Genomic DNA, 17,313 nt, shown 5'->3' with positions numbered 1-17,313 from the left:
GATTTTCTGGTCAAAAAGGCTCCTCCAACGTTTAAAAGAGCTTCGTATCCTTCTTATGGGCTCTTTATGATTTTAAAGGTCAAGTCCGCCAGACAGTAGTCCATATCATGCCGTGTGAACTTTTTATTCTGGTCAAAAAGGATCCTCATAAGGTTTAAAAGAGCTTTGTATTCTTCTTATGGGCTCTTTCTGATGTTAAAAGTCAAGTCCGCCAGACAGTAGCCCGATGGGCCGTTTGAACTTTTTTGGGGGGTCAAAAAGGCTCCTCAAAAGGTTGAGAAGAGCTTCGTATCCTTCTCATGGGCTCTATCTGATATTAAAAGTCAAGTCCGCCAGACAGTAGCCCATATCGGGCCATTTGAACTTGTTTTTCTGGTCAAAATGGCTTCTCAAAATGTTTAAAAGGTTTTACTTTAAAGACCCCTTTAACAAAAAAAAGATCAATTTGTCAGATACGGACTTTCATATGGCTTCTGAAGCATGAGAAAGATGTAAGTCAATCTGTAATAAAAGTTAATATTGTTCAAGAACTCTTTGTCCAGAAATATGTTCAGTAGGTCAAAAAGGGATGGCTGATTTTACATCAGGAGTCTATAAGTTTATATAGTTTGTAAACTTTTGAGGACCTTTTAGAATAACATATAAGCAAAATGCAGTTTGTTGCATTGCAATGCGTTCAAGAAGTAACTCATTTTGTAGTGCATTAAAGAGATGTACAGTTCAATTGCTATTTTTGTTGTTTCATTCACTGTATAAAAAAACTCATTTTTTTGTGCAATGAAAAAACTAACCATTATCATTTGTATATGAAGGAAAATCATTGCATTAGCTGTTGAAGAGACAACTCACAGCATATTCTTTTTCGCATTGCATACAGCTCATTAATTTGTGTACTCACATGAAAACATCACAGAGCTGTCCCTTTCCAATGCATGCAATAACTAACTCTTTTCTTTGTACAACGAAGAGATGTGCAATGCAGCGCTCTGTTGCATTGCATAGCACTAGCGTTTGCATGGATTAATAGCATTAAGTAATATGCACTTTGTTGCATTACAATGCATTCAACAGCTAACTGCTGTTGGAATCATTGCACATACGATCAAGCATTGTGCATTGAAGAATAACATTTTAAGCAATATGGACTTTTTTGCATTGCAATAATGCATTCAAAAACACTCATTCCGTAGTAGATCTGCTAATGCAATGCATTGCACATGCGATCAAGCATTGTGCATTGAAGAATAACATATAAGCAATATGCACTTTGTTGCATTGCGATGCATTCAAGAACTAACTCAGTTTGTAGTGCATTAAAGAGATGGGCAATGCAATCTGCTGTTTTAAAAACGTTTCGTTGTTTCCTTCAATTGCATAAAAGGACTAACTTATTCATTTCTGCAATGAAAAAACGAACGCTTAAAAAACTGCTGTTGCATTGCACATATGATAAAGCGTTAGAATAACATATAAGCGATATGCACTTTTTTGCATTGCAATGCATTCAAGAACAAACTCATTCCGTAGTGGATTGAAGATTTGTGCAATGCAATCTGCTATGCAATGCATTGCACATACGATTAACCATTGTGCATTGAAGAATAACTTATAAGCAATATGCACTTTGTTGCATTGCAATGCATTCAAGAACTAACTCATTCCGAAGTGCATTGAAGAGCATCTGCTGTTGTATTGCATTGCACATATGATAAAGCGTTGTGCAGAGAAGATAACATGTAGAACAACTCATTCCGTAGTGCATTGAAGAGCATCTGCTGTTGTATTGCATTGCACATATGATAAAGCGTTGTGCAGAGAAGATAACATGTAGAAGAACAACTCATTCCGAAGTACATTGCTTGAAGTGCATCTGCTGTTGTATTGCATTGCACATATGATAAAGCAATGTGCAGAGAAGAATAACATGTAAGCAATATGCACTTTTTTGCATTGCACATACGATCAAGCATCATGCATTGAAGAAGTGCATTGAAGTGCATCGAAGTGCATTGAAAAGATTGCAATGCAATCTGCTGTTGTATTGCATTGCACAAAAAGCGTTGTGCAGAGAAGAATTATAACATGTAAGCAATATGCACTTTTTTGCATTGCAATGCAATAACAGAAAGAACTAACTTCAATCTGCTGTTGCATTGCATTGCACATACGCAAAGCATCATGCATTGAAGAATAACCTATAAGCAAATATGCACTATATTGCATTGCAATGCATTCTAGAACTAACTCTTTCCGTAGTGCATTGAAGATGTGCAATGCAATCTGCTAATGCAATGCATTCCACATACGATCAAGCATCATGCATTGAAGAATAACATATTAGCAATATGCACTTTGCTGTATTGCAATGCATTCAAGAACTAACATTGTGTGTAGTGCATTGAAGATATGTGCAATGCAATCTGCTAATGCAATACATTGCACATACGATCAACTGTTCTGCAGTGATTTGCACTTATGATATGCAATATGCACTTTTTTTTTTGCATTGCAATGCATTCAAGAACTAACTCATTCCGTAGTGGATCTGCTTATTCAATGAATTGCACATACGATCAAGCATTGTGCATAGAAGAATAACATATAAGCAATAGGCACTTCGTTGCATTGCGATGCATTCAAGAACTAACTCAGTTTGTAGTGCATTAAAGAGTTGGGCAATGCAATCTGCTGTTTTAATAACGTTTTGTTGTTTCATACCATTGAATAAAATGACTAACTTATTCATTTAATAAGTTAGTACAACTTATTCATGCAATGAAAAAACTAACGCTTAAAAAACTGCTGTTGCATTGCGCATATGATAAAGCATTAGAATTACATATGAGTGATATGCACTTTTTTGCATTGCAATGCATTCAAGAACTAACTCATTCCGTAGTGGATTGAAGATTTGTGCAATGTGTAACCCAGGTTACTAGAGCGCACACCAAACCTAGGAGAGAAGGAAGAAAAAAGACAGAAGTTAGATTTATATAAGTAATTTATTACTTTTATTTTAATGAAAAAGAGGTTAAATATGAATAATAAAACATGTAAATGTGACAAACTAAAAAAAGGAAATTAATTCGATTAATTCGAATTAGCCCCGCCCTCAGCTGTCGTGTCATGACTAGCGCGAGGGAGAGTGAAAAAGAAAGTTGTCGCAGAAAGCCGCGAGTGAAATGGCTGCGTGAGTGAAATGCATGTAGATTCTTGTGAAAAGACAATATTAGATAAGAAATCCTGTGGATTCAGCAGAGGATCGCGTGCGTCCTAGTTCCTAGCTTGTCTAGGATTGTTTCTGATTGATTAACACCCGTTCTTGGTGAGTGAATTATTGATCAGCCATAATATACATTGTTCTGTGTTTTATGGGTATAAAAAATACTGTGTTGTAAGTTTTTGAGAAATATGGTTAAGAAATGTGGTTTAAAGTGATTTATTGATCATTAATCTGCTGTTAAAAGTGGTTATGTATGCTTTTCATTGCATTTTCACAATATGTGTGATGTAGCCCACGTGGAGATTTTGCTAGCCATGTGGCCTGGGCTATAAGCTAACCTAGTGCACGTCATTTTCAAATGTCGTTTCTCCACTTTATTTCACATTTGTGGGATTTATTTAAGGGTAAAGAAGCCATAAGCAGTGATATGTGTATATATATTCCTTTTAAAGGATTTGTTAATGAGAAATTAGTCAAGTTGACATGTTAATGTGTGAAAGGGAATTAACTGTGATTAATTGTATTTTTCTGCCTTGTCTTTGCAAGGTTGGGTTTTTTTTTGTTTTGTTTTCTTTTCCCCTTCTCTTTATGTTGAGTTCCTGTTGTGATGACTTGTGGAATTGAACGAGAAGTTTGAGCTGAAATCTGTCTCTGCCGTCAACGAGGTCAGCTCGGTGTTGGTGGATACTGGCGAGCCAGCCCTGATTTTTCTGAACTTGGTCATTTCCATACACATTCATCAAGGTGGTAGGACCCCACGTGTATATGCCTTCGTGTTTTTTTCTCTCTCAAGGACATCGTTGCATCAGTGAAGTGAGAAGGAGTTTCCCATCTCATTTGTTCACTTTGAATTGCCTTGCAGTTCATAAAGGATATTGAACGAGTGAACTGAACATTGAGTTGAAATTTACTCATTTGAGTCAATCCTGATATTATTCAGCGTGTCATTGAGTATTGTGATGTGAAGTCTATTGTTTTGTTTTTTGTTATTTTCTATTTGTTTTTGAAATTTTCTTTGAAAGAGTCAAAAGAGTTAAGTTAACTATTCATTTGGTTTTGAGTGAAACTGATTTCAAGGAATTATTTTGAAGGTTTTCCTGTGTAATTTACCTTGAAACTATTGTTTTATTTTTGTTGTTTCTTTGTTGTTTTGTCCTATTTCCCTTCATTCCGAACTAATCATTTCAAAGTAAAAAAGAAAGAAAAATACTTACCATTTTATACTACATCTGTTTCATGTGGTTCTTTCCCTCTGTCTTGCTGCAACACAGGCTTTCGAACTTAGTAGTCTTCTGAATCTGGTCCGAGATATAGAAATTAATTCTGTGCTAAGACCGCTAAGCGCGCGTGTTGCATAGAAGTTGGCGAGCCAGCCAGGAGTCAGTCTTGCAGCAAGGGTAACTTTTAAAGAGACAGAAAGGGGGAACTTATTAGAACAAGAGAAACCACTTATCGAAACTTCGACTTTTACAATGGATATTGTGAAGCGGGAAAACGTTAACGTAGCAAACGCGCTCATAGTCGGAGGCCTTACGTTAACCGAAACAGACAATGAGTTAGAAATGTACCTAGAAAGATTTGGTTCAATTAGCCGTAACATTATCATTGATGACCCAGCTTCAGAGTTTCACCAAATGCCATCATAGAGTATAATCATAACTCAGCAATCCAAAATTTGCTCTCCTTCCTACCCTTGACTTTGGGGAGTCTCACTGACCCAGGCGTTACTTTCCGAGTGCGTGCCTTAGCCACTGTCTACACTCAACCTTCTATCTGCACTGCCACTGAAGGATATCTTGAGGAATTGAAGGCCATTGCTAAAGAAAGTGGAATGTCCTTCCAAAGTGTGCTTCAAGAGGAATTGGAGAAACTCAGAGAGACCCATTCTGAAAATGAAGCTCCAGCAGAATCTCAGCAAGCGAGCTGTCATGGTTCTAGCAGTGACTCACAGGGTGCAGAGGCCACCGCCCCATCGTCAATAAGTAGCCCCATGACTAATTTGAAAGTGACACCAACTCAAAGCTCAGAACCTAAAAACCCAACCAAGAACAGAACAACGTTTGTTCCTCCCCCTTCTCCAGAAACTACCACTGAAGGTATTACCGTGACAACCTGCCCTGTGTTCCCCACCAGCATTGTGGACCCACCCAGTGTTCAGAGAATGGTGGTTGAACACATAGTGAAAACAAGTGATGCTACCATGTCACAGCAAACCTCGATCCGTCTGAGAGTCTTCTCAGGGAGGTCTCCTCGCCCTCCCAACGAACCCGATTTCGACACCTGGCGTGCGAGCGTTGACTTCTTGCTAAATGATCCTTCCATTTCTGACTAGCACAGAACAAGAAAAATCCTCGACAGTCTCTTACCTCCAGCTGCCGACATCGTAAAACATGTGCGTCCTCCAGCCTTACCTGCTGAGTGTCAGTTTATGGTTCTGTTGAGGATGGAGACGAGTTGTTGGCCAAACTCATGGGCACTCTGCAAAATCAGAGTGAGAAACCGTCAGACTACTTACATCGTTTGCAAGTTATTCTGAGTGCTGCAATCAGGCGGGGTGGCATAGCAGAAAGTGAACATGACCGTTACCTTCTGAAACAATTCTGCAGAGGGTGTTGGGACAATAGTCTCATTACTGACCTTCAGCTTGATAAAAGAGAAATCCAACCACCCACTTTTGCCGAATTAGCAGTGCTTATTCGAACCCAGGAAGACAAACACGCCTCTAAGGAGGAACGGATGAGCAAGCATCTAGGGATAACAAAACCCCCTAATGTCTACCTAAAGTCACGAGCAGTCTCCAATCGAGTAGCAGCCTGTTCATGTGATGTGCCTAGTTCTGATGGCTCGGAAACTAGACTTCTAAAGAAGCAAGTTGCAGAAATCCAAGCCCAAGTCATTGCCTTAAAGCAGCCTCCTGATCGAGGAAATCCCAAGAGTCACTCTGAAAATGCTGAATTGACCGCTTTGAAGAAGATGGTGGGAGAATTGTGTACTCAAGTAGCAGTAGTAAAAGCGTCGGTTACTCAGGGACTGAAACAGAACAATGCGGAAGAGCCAGAAGTTGCAAGGCTGCAACGTCAAATCGCAGAGCTACAAGCGCAAAGTGCCACTCGTAAGATGCCCCAAACTCCTAATAATCGGAGACCGCTTGACACAGAAACGGATAGAAGTCCCAGGATGGGCCAGCTGAGAGTTAACAGACCACGACCCTGGTACTGTTTCCGGTGCGGAGAGGATGGGCACCTGGCTATCACTTGCGAGAATGCTCCAAATCCTTCCAAAGTCGAAGAGAAGCGACTTAATTTAAGAGAGCGACAAAGCCAATGGGACTCTCTGCATGGAAGGCCAGCCCAGCCTTTAAACTGAAAAAGGTCTCTGTAGCGGGGCGTATGGAGACCAGATGTTCAGACTGTCGCCCTGAATGTTACAAATTGATATCCGATACGAGCAGCCATGAATCACCACCATTGAAACGCTTGCCAAAGGGACTAGTGGGAATAAAATGCACAGCTAAGGTCACCATTGAAGGAAGAGAAGTAGATTGCCTGTTGGACACAGGGTCACAGGTGACCACAATTCCGCAGTCGATTTATGAAGCCAATTTGCCAGACTACCCCCTGAAGCCGTTGGAAGACTTGCTGGAGGTAGAAGGAGCCAATGGACAGTCTGTGCCATATCTGGGGTACATTGAACTAACACTGAAATTTCCCAAAGTGCTCACTGGTACTGAAGTTGAGGTTCCCACTCTGCTTCTGGTGGTTCCAGATTTAACCAGTCTTTCTCAGATTCTACTTGGAACCAATTCCCTAGATGTGCTTTACAGCAAATGTGCTAAAGAGAATGCAGCTAGCCTTCAGTCAAGTTTCCATGGTTACCAAGCCGTACTCAAAGTTCTTGAAGCTAGATGGAGACAAGCCAGTAGTAAGACTCTGGGTTATGTGAAGATGAAAGGAAATTCACCTGAAGTTGTGCCTGCAGGAAGCACAGTAGTCTTGGATGGTTTTGTTCACCTATATGGTCCCCACACAGAGAAGTGGGTGACTCTTGAGCCTCCATCTATCCCCTTACCAAGTGGTCTACAGATTGCAAACTGTTTGCATACCTTACCTCGGAAACGACTCTCCAAATTGTCAGTTCTGCTGAGAAATGGAACGCGAACCGACATAAAAGTCCCCCCTAAAGTTGTGCTTGCAGAGGTTCATGCAGTTCAGAAGATCATAGATCAGCAGCACCAGAGTTCAGAATTCACAGCTGAGGAACCGTCGCCCAACTGTGCAAACCTTACCTTCGAATTTGGTGATTCTCCCTTGCCCACGAGCTGGAAAGAGAGGATCTCAAAGCTGTTGAACTCCATGCCTGAAGTCTTCTCTCTGCACGACCTTGATTATGGCAGCACTGAAAAAGTCAAACATCAGATAAAGTTGCATGACAACACCTCGTTCAAGCACAGAGCTCGACCTATACATCCTCAAGATGTTGACGCCGTGAGAAAGCACCTTCAAGAACTGTTAGAGGCCGGAGTCATCCAGGAGTCTGAGTCTCCATTTGCGTCACCCATAGTGGTAGTCCGCAAGAAGGATGGTACAGTAAGGCTATGTATCGACTTTCGAAAACTTAACTCACAGACGATCAAAGATGCATACGCTTTACCAAACCTGGAGGAGGTCTTTTCAACACTCGCTGGCTCTAATTGGTTCTCGGTGCTCGACTTGAAATCCGGATTCTATCAAATCGGAATGGAAGAGACTGATAAGTGTAAAACCGCCTTTGTCTGCCCGCTGGGATTCTGGGAATTCAACCGGATGCCGCAGGAAATTACCAACGCACCAAGCACGTTTCAGAGGTTGATGGAACGGTGCATGGGAGACCTGAACAGGAAGCAAGTGCTGGTTTTCATCGACGACCTCATAGTCTTTTCAAAAACTCTGGAAGAACATGAGTCCCGGTTGTTGCAAGTTCTAAACCGACTGAAAGAGTATGGTCTGAAATTGTCACCCGAGAAGTGTCGATTCTTCCAGACGTCAGTAAAGTATCTAGGTCACATAGTCTCACGAAATGGAGTAGAGACGGATCCAGCAAAAGTCGAAGCCTTGAAGACATGGCCGAAGCCAACGAACCTGAAAGAGTAGAGCCCTGCACGGGCCTCAAATCTAGGCCCTAGCCCGGCCCTGGCCCGAGAAGCTCAGGCCCTAGCCCGGCCCGTGTCAGACAGCTCATCAGAATGATCCGCCCGAGTCCGACCCGAGCCCGTAAAAAATAAATAAAAAAATAAATAAAAAAAAAAGGATAGGCTACACAGCCGGTGTTGGCTGTGTATGTTGCAGTCAGTAAAACAGATATGTTTTGTTCTTAATGGCAAAGTATTTACTGGTAAGTTTATTTTCATTTCTTTATAAACTTAATTAAGAAAAAAGTTTTTTTTTTTATGCCAACCAAGCTAGCCGACAGAGTTAAACATGCTTGATCCATTTATAGCCTCTCAAATCAAACACTTCACTTGGCTACAATAAAATCCATATATATATAAAACAACTTAAGCATAGCCTATCACACAGACAGTTAACGTTAGTTTAAACGTTTATTGTCATTTTTGAAAAGCTGGGGCAAACTGCTCTGCTGCTCAGTCGCAACAGCGCTCGCAAACAAAATTAGTTTACAATACAGTATAATACAATACAGAGAATGCAATCTAAATAAATCAAATAACTTACATTAAAAACAAACAGACAGGTTATCTTACCTCAAAAATCAAGTCTTCACTACAGAACATGGCCATTCTTATTTCCAATAGTTTCCAACAGACCCATGAAAATAAAGTCCAATCAAACAAAAAACAACCTCCTAACATGGCTAAGAACAGTCTCAGAGCATCGTGAAGAAAAAGCACAGCATCCACAGTGCAAGGTTTTAATCCAGTCGTAGGCCTACTTTTTCCAGCTGCGCTGAAGTCACACTCGCTACCGGGACAGTAAACACAGAACGAGCCGGTCGCGCGAATCTCAGATCGCCCCGCCGGGAAACCGTGTGCGTGAGCGTGAGCAGACTGTCATGTGTCAGTCATATGTCAGTGTGATGGGTTATAAAACGTTTTTCTATGTTTGCTTTTCAATCGTCATCGTCTCATATTTTATTTTAATTAATGTCTAAAATAGGCTATAAAAAAAGATAAGCCTAAAACAGGCCCGAGGCCCGGCCCGCGTGTGAACTATGATGTGAAAATTGGCCCGAAGCCCGGCCCTAGAAGCGTAAATAAGTCTGGGCCCGTCGGGCTCGGGCTGAAATGCAGTTCTCTATGAAAGAGTTGAGGTCCTTTCTAGGTTTTGCTGGATATTATCGGAGGTTTGTGCGAGAGTACTCCAAGATCGTTAAGCCTCTCACCGACCTTACAGCGGGATATCCTCCACTCAGGAAGAGGGGTATTAAGAAACCGAAAGAAGGAAGCTATTTCAATCCCAAGGAAGAGTTCGGTGATCGATGGACTCCAGATTGTCAGAGTGCTTTTGACTCCATAATCGGCAAACTCACGTCTGCACCTGTGCTGGGCTTTGCTAACCCCAAGCTTCCCTACGTGCTTCATACCGATGCCAGTACCACCGGGCTCGGTGCAGCTTTATATCAGGAGCAGGAAGGGCAGATGCGGGTCATAGCTTATGCCAGTAGAGGGTTGAGCAAGGGTGAAAGCAGGTATCCTGCTCACAAGCTAGAGTTTCTGGCACTAAAATGGGCTGTCACCTCCAAATTTAGCGACTACCTGTATGGTGTAGAGTTCACTGTGGTAACGGATAGCAACCCCTTGACGTATATCCTAACCTCAGCGAAGCTTGATGCCACCAGTTACCGCTGGCTGTCCAGCTTGTCAACCTACAGCTTTAAGTTGCAGTACAGAGCAGATAATCAAAACCAGGATGCTGATGGTTTATCCCGACGATGTCATGGTGAAATTCTAGATGACCTGATTTCTCAAAAGGAGAGAGAAAGGATAAGGCAGTTCACATTGAATCATCTCATGAAGCCAGAAGTTGAGTCATCTGTTTTCATGGCAGACACAATAAAAGCTATCTGTGAAAGGCATCAGGTGATCGGATCATCTAAAAGTCCCAGTTCCTCTCACTCATCTCTTGCCTTGGTTGAAACCATTGCTCAACATGAGGACGCTCTGCCAAACGAATTCCAGTATGAAGAGGAACATGGTCTTCCAGCTGTTCCTCATCTCTCAGAAACATCCTTGGCAGAACTACAGAGAAAAGATCCGGAAATGAGGATTATTATTAGAGGATTGGAGAGTGGAGTGAAACCTCGCAATCTGAGAGATCACCCCCCTACCATGAGTTTGTGGTTAAAAGAGTGGAACCGTCTCGAGCTGAGAAGTGAAGTGCTGTATAGGAGGAGACAGGAATGTGGAGCCTCTTATCAGTTGGCATTGCCCATTACATTGAGAGACATGGTGTTACGGAGCCTCCACGATGACATGGGTCACCTGGGTATTGACAGGACCCTGGATCTCGTCAGGTCGAGGTTCTTCTGACCGAAAATGTCGCAGGCAGTGGAGCAAAGGATAAGAACTTGTGAACGTTGTGTCCGTAGAAAAACGCCTCCGGAAAGAGCAGCTCCTTTGGTGAACATCCAAACTAGCAGGCCCTTAGAGCTGGTGTGCATAGATTTTCTGTCCTTGGAGCCAGATCAGAGCAACACCAAAAACATTCTAGTTATTACGGACCACTTCACTAAGTATGCCGTTGCAATACCAACGCGAAACCAAACTGCCCAAACCGTTGCAAAAAGCTTGTGGGATAATTTCTTGGTACACTATGGGTTTCCGGAGAAACTGCATAGTGACCAAGGGGCAGACTTTGAGTCCCACACAATAAAGGAGTTGTGCAAGATCTCGGGAATTCACAAAGTGAGAACTACCCCATACCACCCAAGGGGCAATCCAGTGGAGCGATTTAATCGTACACTCCTTCAGATGCTGGGGACACTGGAAATTGAAAAGAAGTCTCGATGGAAGGAGTTCGTAAAGCCTTTAGTGCATGCCTATAATTGTACCCGCAATGACACCACTGGGTATACTCCTTATGAACTCATGTTCGGACGACAACCCCGCTTACCTGTCGATCTGGCTTTCGGATTGCCAGCAGATACCCCCGTCAAGTCTCACTCTCAATATGTGAGAGATCTCAAGAGTCGGTTGAGAGTAGGGATGGGCATTCGATTAAATTTTCTTAGTCGATCGTCGGGAGAATTAACGATCGACTATCGATTAATCATTAATATTTTTATATTCAAATTCATTATTTATTTTTATATTATATACTTTTTATAAATTAAAAATGCAATGAAAATACAAAAATACAGCGCGTTTTTCCTCGATTAGGTCTTTATTACAAGATGATCAACTTGTGGCAGTAAAACTGGACGTTCGGTTAGGCTAAACTTGAAGATATATGCGCTGCGGTGCTCGAAAGCAACGGAACCTGCAGCTGCGAGTTTGCGTTCTTAAACAGAGACCCTCGTTTGTTCCAAAATAATAAATAATAAAAAAAATCATGTTAAACAATAACTTAACCAAAAACATAATAATACTTAGATCTGACAGGTTTTGTCAAAATGTAACTCAAAACTATCCAAGAACGGAGTCGAGAAAGAGGGTGAGAGAGATTAGCCTACCTACTGTAACAATCAATTAGGCTAGGCTACTTAACAAAGCCTCATAAAAAATAACTAGTAACTCACATACAACTTCTACACCAGTCTACTGATTTTTGTTGAGAAAGATAAGCATGTTGATGACATGATCTGAGGTCAGACGCGACCGCAACCTGACCGTCAAGCCTCGTTTACACTTTCGCCTGGCTCTGCAGCGCGAGTCTCCACAGATTGCGCACGCACCTCCCCAAACAGACGAGGCGTTTATACTCGACGCGCTCGCCTGTGAAACACCGAATACCGCAATGACGTCATTTTTGCCGCGCTCACCTTCGCGCTCGTGCGGACGCGTCGAGTGTAAACAAGGCTTCAGTCCAGCCGCTGAAAACACCCGCTCTGAGGGTACTGACGTTGCCGGGATGCACAGGTACCTCCGCGCTAACTTGACCAGCCCGGGGAGCACGTTCACTTTCCACTCACACTACGCAACGCAGCAGCATAAGTTTAATGATAATCGATAACAAATTAACGTGATCGACGAAATTCTTAATGATCAATAATCGATCGTCGATTAATCATGCCCATCCCTAGTTGAGAGAGAGTTACGAGATGGCTACCAAAAATGCAGGGAAAGCAGCTGAACGTAACAAAAGGAGATTTGATAAGCGTGTGGTTGCTTCAACATTGGAGGAGGGTGACAGAGTTCTTGTAAGGAATGTGCGATTGAGAGGGAAGCATAAACTGGCTGACAAATGGGAACGAGATGTTCATGTGGTTGTTAGAAAGATTCGAGATCTACCAGTATATACTGTCCAACCAGAAAGGAAAGATGGTCCTCTCCGGACGTTGCATCGAGATTTACTGCTGCCCTGTGGGTTTTTGCAGCCAAGCAATTCCGAAGAACGACCAAAGCAGAAAGTTCGAAGGCCCAGAACCAGAGCTTGTCCTGATGAAGGGACAAAGGAGTCCGAGTCTGCTTCTGAATGCTCAGAGTCTGAGGATGAGCGAATTCCCTGTTATGTACCTGGAAGAACATTGGGCTCTGAAACTCAAATTATTACGGGCATTGAACACTTACCTTGTGTTCGAGAAGTTGCATCTGACTTGCCTGTCCCTGATCCTGATAGGGAGAACTTACCGGCTCAAGATTCCATGGAGAGTAACTCTGGAGAGCCTGCAAGACAATACTTACCTGAATGGAAACCTGTGGAGGAAAAATTGGATGAACCTGTTGGAGGAGGAATATGTGCAGATGAGATTGAATCAAGTTTTAGTGAATCAGATGTCTCAGTGGAGCAGAGACCAGAACCAGAACAATCCCCTGGATCTCTGGATGACTACCCTACCCAAGTGGTTAAGACAATGCCAAGTAGTTCTGAGTTAGGGAGTGTAGGAAGAAATCTGATCTCAAATAAAAAGAGTTGTGTTGAAGACACTAAAGCTGAAGAAAGGAGTGCTGAACCTGAAGACACATCTACCCTCAGACGCTCACAGAGAGAGCGACGTCCCCCTAAAAAGTTTGAATATCCCCAGTTAGGGAATCCACTCACCCTAGTAATCCAGTCTTTGTTGCAGGGTTTAAATGAGGCTTTTAGTTCTTCCTTAGAAGAGTCAGTTGTCGCCCCTGTAATTCACGTGTAGATGCAACGGGACGTGCATATATTCCAGAGGGGAGGGTGTAACCCAGGTTACTAGAGCGCACACCAAACCTAGGAGAGAAGGAAGAAAAAAGACAGAAGTTAGATTTATATAAGTAATTTATTACTTTTATTTTAATGAAAAAGAGGTTAAATATGAATAATAAAACATGTAAATGTGACAAACTAAAAAAAGGAAATTAATTCGATTAGTTCGAATTAGCCCCGCCCTCAGCTGTCGTGTCATGACTAGCGCGAGGGAGAGTGAGAAAGAAAGTTGTAGGGTTCCGCGCAAGATGGCGGAGTGAATAGCCGCAACGTTACGAGCTCTCGGCATCAAACCGGTTTTAAAGCACATATTGGCCACCAGCCTCTGCAAATGCAGCTGAAATAATTTACAAGAAAAGATTAACACAAACTCTCAGCGAAAGACTAAACGAACACGACTATAATGCCTAGAAAGTCCGGACAGAAGCGTCCTAACGATTCCATGTCCAACGAGGAGGGGGCTAGTTGCTTAGCTAGCGAACACGACTACACCAACGACGGAATGGATTGCAACCAGCAAACAAGCCTCGTAGAAGAATTCCCGCCCTTGCCTATAACGCCAAGTAAGCCTCCGCTCCATAAGAAACCAACTTTTACTAGAGAAGCCGGGCTCGGCTCAGACGATGCAGTGCGCTCCTTGGCTGATCTTATTAACAACAGGAGCGACACCCTCGAAAAAATGGTGGAATCTGTTCGCGGCGAAATTAAAGTCTTAAATGCAAAGGTGGTTTACATTGAGAAGAGGGTGCAAAGGAACGAGGATTCTGCTTTGAAAACCATGAACTGGGTTAGTGAGCTGGAACGATACAGCCGCCGGTGGAACCTGCGGCTCCAAGGGCTGACAGAGGACAGGGAGGAGGATGTGCGGGCTCGAGTAACCAGTGTTTGTCAGGCGATTCTACGGGAGGAAAAGGAAAGGCTCCCTGCTGCTATAGACGTCGCGCACCGGGCGGGAAAACTTCGACAAGATCAGACGAAACCTAGAGGTGTTGTCATGAGATTTATCTCTCGAAGATACAGAGATGCAGTTTGGAAAGCAGCAAAAAACAACTCTTATCTCCAAAACAACGGTCTTCGCTTCTCAGAGGAATTAACCCAAGAGGACAGAGAGAACAGACAAAAACTGTGGCCGCATATAAAGAAAGCTCGGGATGATGGAAAAACGGCCTATTTCGTGGGAGGAAAAGGATTCGTGAACGGTTCGGAAATTCATCTGTGATCTGTTAAGCTTAGATCAGAAGGTTATCCTAAGAAGTGCCTAGATCGTGTTCAGGTCATTCCAGGTTGATTACTCTGAATTGTTTTATCTCAGGGTAAAATTTAGTGTTACTTATAAAGCAGGTGAAGTTCCTGCTGGTTAAAAAAAAAAAAAAGGGGTATAATGTTTATACGTTTCATACTTCTACGGTTATATGATATAGAACATTATTCTTCTTTTACTTGAATGATGTCAAGGTTATATTATTGTCAGGAGCCAATCAGATCCCTCACATGTCACCACGCAAAGATCACTGTCCCCAGATTACTGATCACCTGCACCTGTTTCCACTCAGCACTCACTTCCCAGCCAGCACAAAAGCACCCGATTCACTCCCAGTCATTGTCAAGCCTCCAACAGGAACGACCCTTACCAGTCACCACTTGTCTCACTCTGAGCCATCCTTCAGCAACGGACGTAAAGTATACTTACCTGAAGGAAACTAACCTTGTTGTCCTTGTTCTGATGTTCCCAGGATCCGCTCCATGACTCATGTTCTCCGTTTCCTGGATTCCGCCACGAGTCCCGTTTCCCACTGGATGAGCTGCTAGAGAAAGGGAAAGTATCACTGAACTGGTGAGCTCATTGTCAAGTGCACTTCAAAGGATCTACTCACCTGGAATCCTTCCTGAATCACGCCTATCCACGAACGATCTGAAAAGAGAGAAAAACTCAAGTTATTGATCTGTGTTACCCGCCACGTTATTCCTTAAGAAGAGGATTCACTCACCTGGATGCATTCCTGCCACATATATCCTCTTCGAGATCACCGTTGAACTCCCGAAACCCTGCATACTTACCTTTGAGTTAAATAAAGATACATTTATGTTTATCACTTACCTCTGTCTCCGAGCCTGAATCCTGACAGAAGGCTTGACCTAACAACAGAAAGAGGTGAGAGATGGATTCTGGACAGCCCGCTGTTGCTACCAGCTCCACACCTACCACCGATCCTCCGACAGAACCCATGTTTACTCCAGTGAGAACTTCCGCGAGCGCCGCTTCTTCGATTACCTGCTTTGCAACTCCCCCGTCGCGCCCAGCGCCCTTCTCTGGCCGGGCGGAGGACTGCAACGGATTTTTACTCCAGTGTTCGCTAGCTCTGGAACAGCAAGTTCAGCTCTATCCCAATGAGAGATCGAAAGTGGCATTTATCATTCAGCAACTCTCTGGAGCAGCTCTGAGGTGGGCAGAGGCGTTATGGATGCAGGAATCCACAGTGGTTGCGTCAGTTCAAGAGTTTGTCAAACATTTTAAGGAAGTTTTCGGACGACCCGCGGATGATTCCTCATTTGGAGAACAGCTCCTACAATTACGTCAAGGAAAGAAGTCATTGACTGAGTATTCTGTGGAATTTCGCACACTTGCATCAAATAGTGGATGGAATGAGAGAGCTCTGATTTCTGTTTTCCGTCGAGGTTTAAACCCAGCTTTGCGCCTCCAACTGGCGATCTATAATGACAGCTTAGGAATTGAGAAATTCATTCAGCAAGCCAAGCGAGTCCATCAACGATCTTTGAGTTGTTACGCTGATCAGTCTCATCACCATCCTGTGTCTTTTCAGAATCCCAAGAATCTCAATCCAGAAAATCAAGTTGAAGAGATGCAAGTCGACACTTCAAAAATTTCTCAGGCTGAACGTGTTCGTCGAAGAGAGATGAAGTTATGTATGTACTGTGTTACCAAGGGTCACTTCAGACTTAACTGCCCAATTCGACCGGGGAAAATGATGGTCAGCTCAGTCTTTAATCAACCCATTGTCTCAGCACCACTCACGATTCCTGTGATATTAAAGATTCAAGAAAGACACATCTCTGTAACAGCTATCATCGACTCAGGGTCCGCGGGAAACTTCATTTCTGGAGAACTCTGTAAGAGGCTCAGTCTGCGAGAGATCAACACTCCCAAGTCTTACGCCATCTACGCTGTAACGGGTGAGTTAATTAACAAGACGAACGTTACTACCCAGATTGGTCCTATTCAATTGTGTGTGGGAGAGACGCACCAAGAGTGGTTTGAACCATTTGTGTTGCTAAACAGCCAAACAGATCTCATCCTTGGTCTCCATGGCTCGTCCATCACCAACCCACCATTGATTGGACGTCTGGGAAAATCCTGCAATGGGGATGTCAATGTCCAGAGATCAACGATCCAGTATCCCGTTCATCCAGTAACCCAAGGACCCAAGTGCTCAAAGTTAACTCCACGTCCATAGGGGGTCCCACGGAAAACTTGTCAACTAATATCCCAGCCTGTTATTCTAAGTTCTCTGACGTCTTCAATCCTGTCACTGCTTCCAAGTTACCCCCTCATCGACCATGGGATTGTGCTATAGACCTGATCCCTGATGCACGTCTCCCCAAGGGTCGGATTTACTCCTTGTCCATTCCAGAGCAAGAATCCATGAAGAAATATATCCACGAAGCTTTAGATCAGGGTTACATCCGACCTTCCACATCTCCTGCCGCCGCAAGTTTCTTCTTCGTGGCCAAGAAAGACGG

The sequence above is a fragment of the Siphateles boraxobius genome, unplaced genomic scaffold (assembly GCF_051911475.1).
Source record: "Siphateles boraxobius isolate OS27281-9 unplaced genomic scaffold, OSU_SipBor_1 25, whole genome shotgun sequence".
Taxonomy (NCBI): Eukaryota; Metazoa; Chordata; class Actinopteri; order Cypriniformes; family Leuciscidae; genus Siphateles; species Siphateles boraxobius.
Note: the sequence above shows the minus strand (reverse complement) of the source record.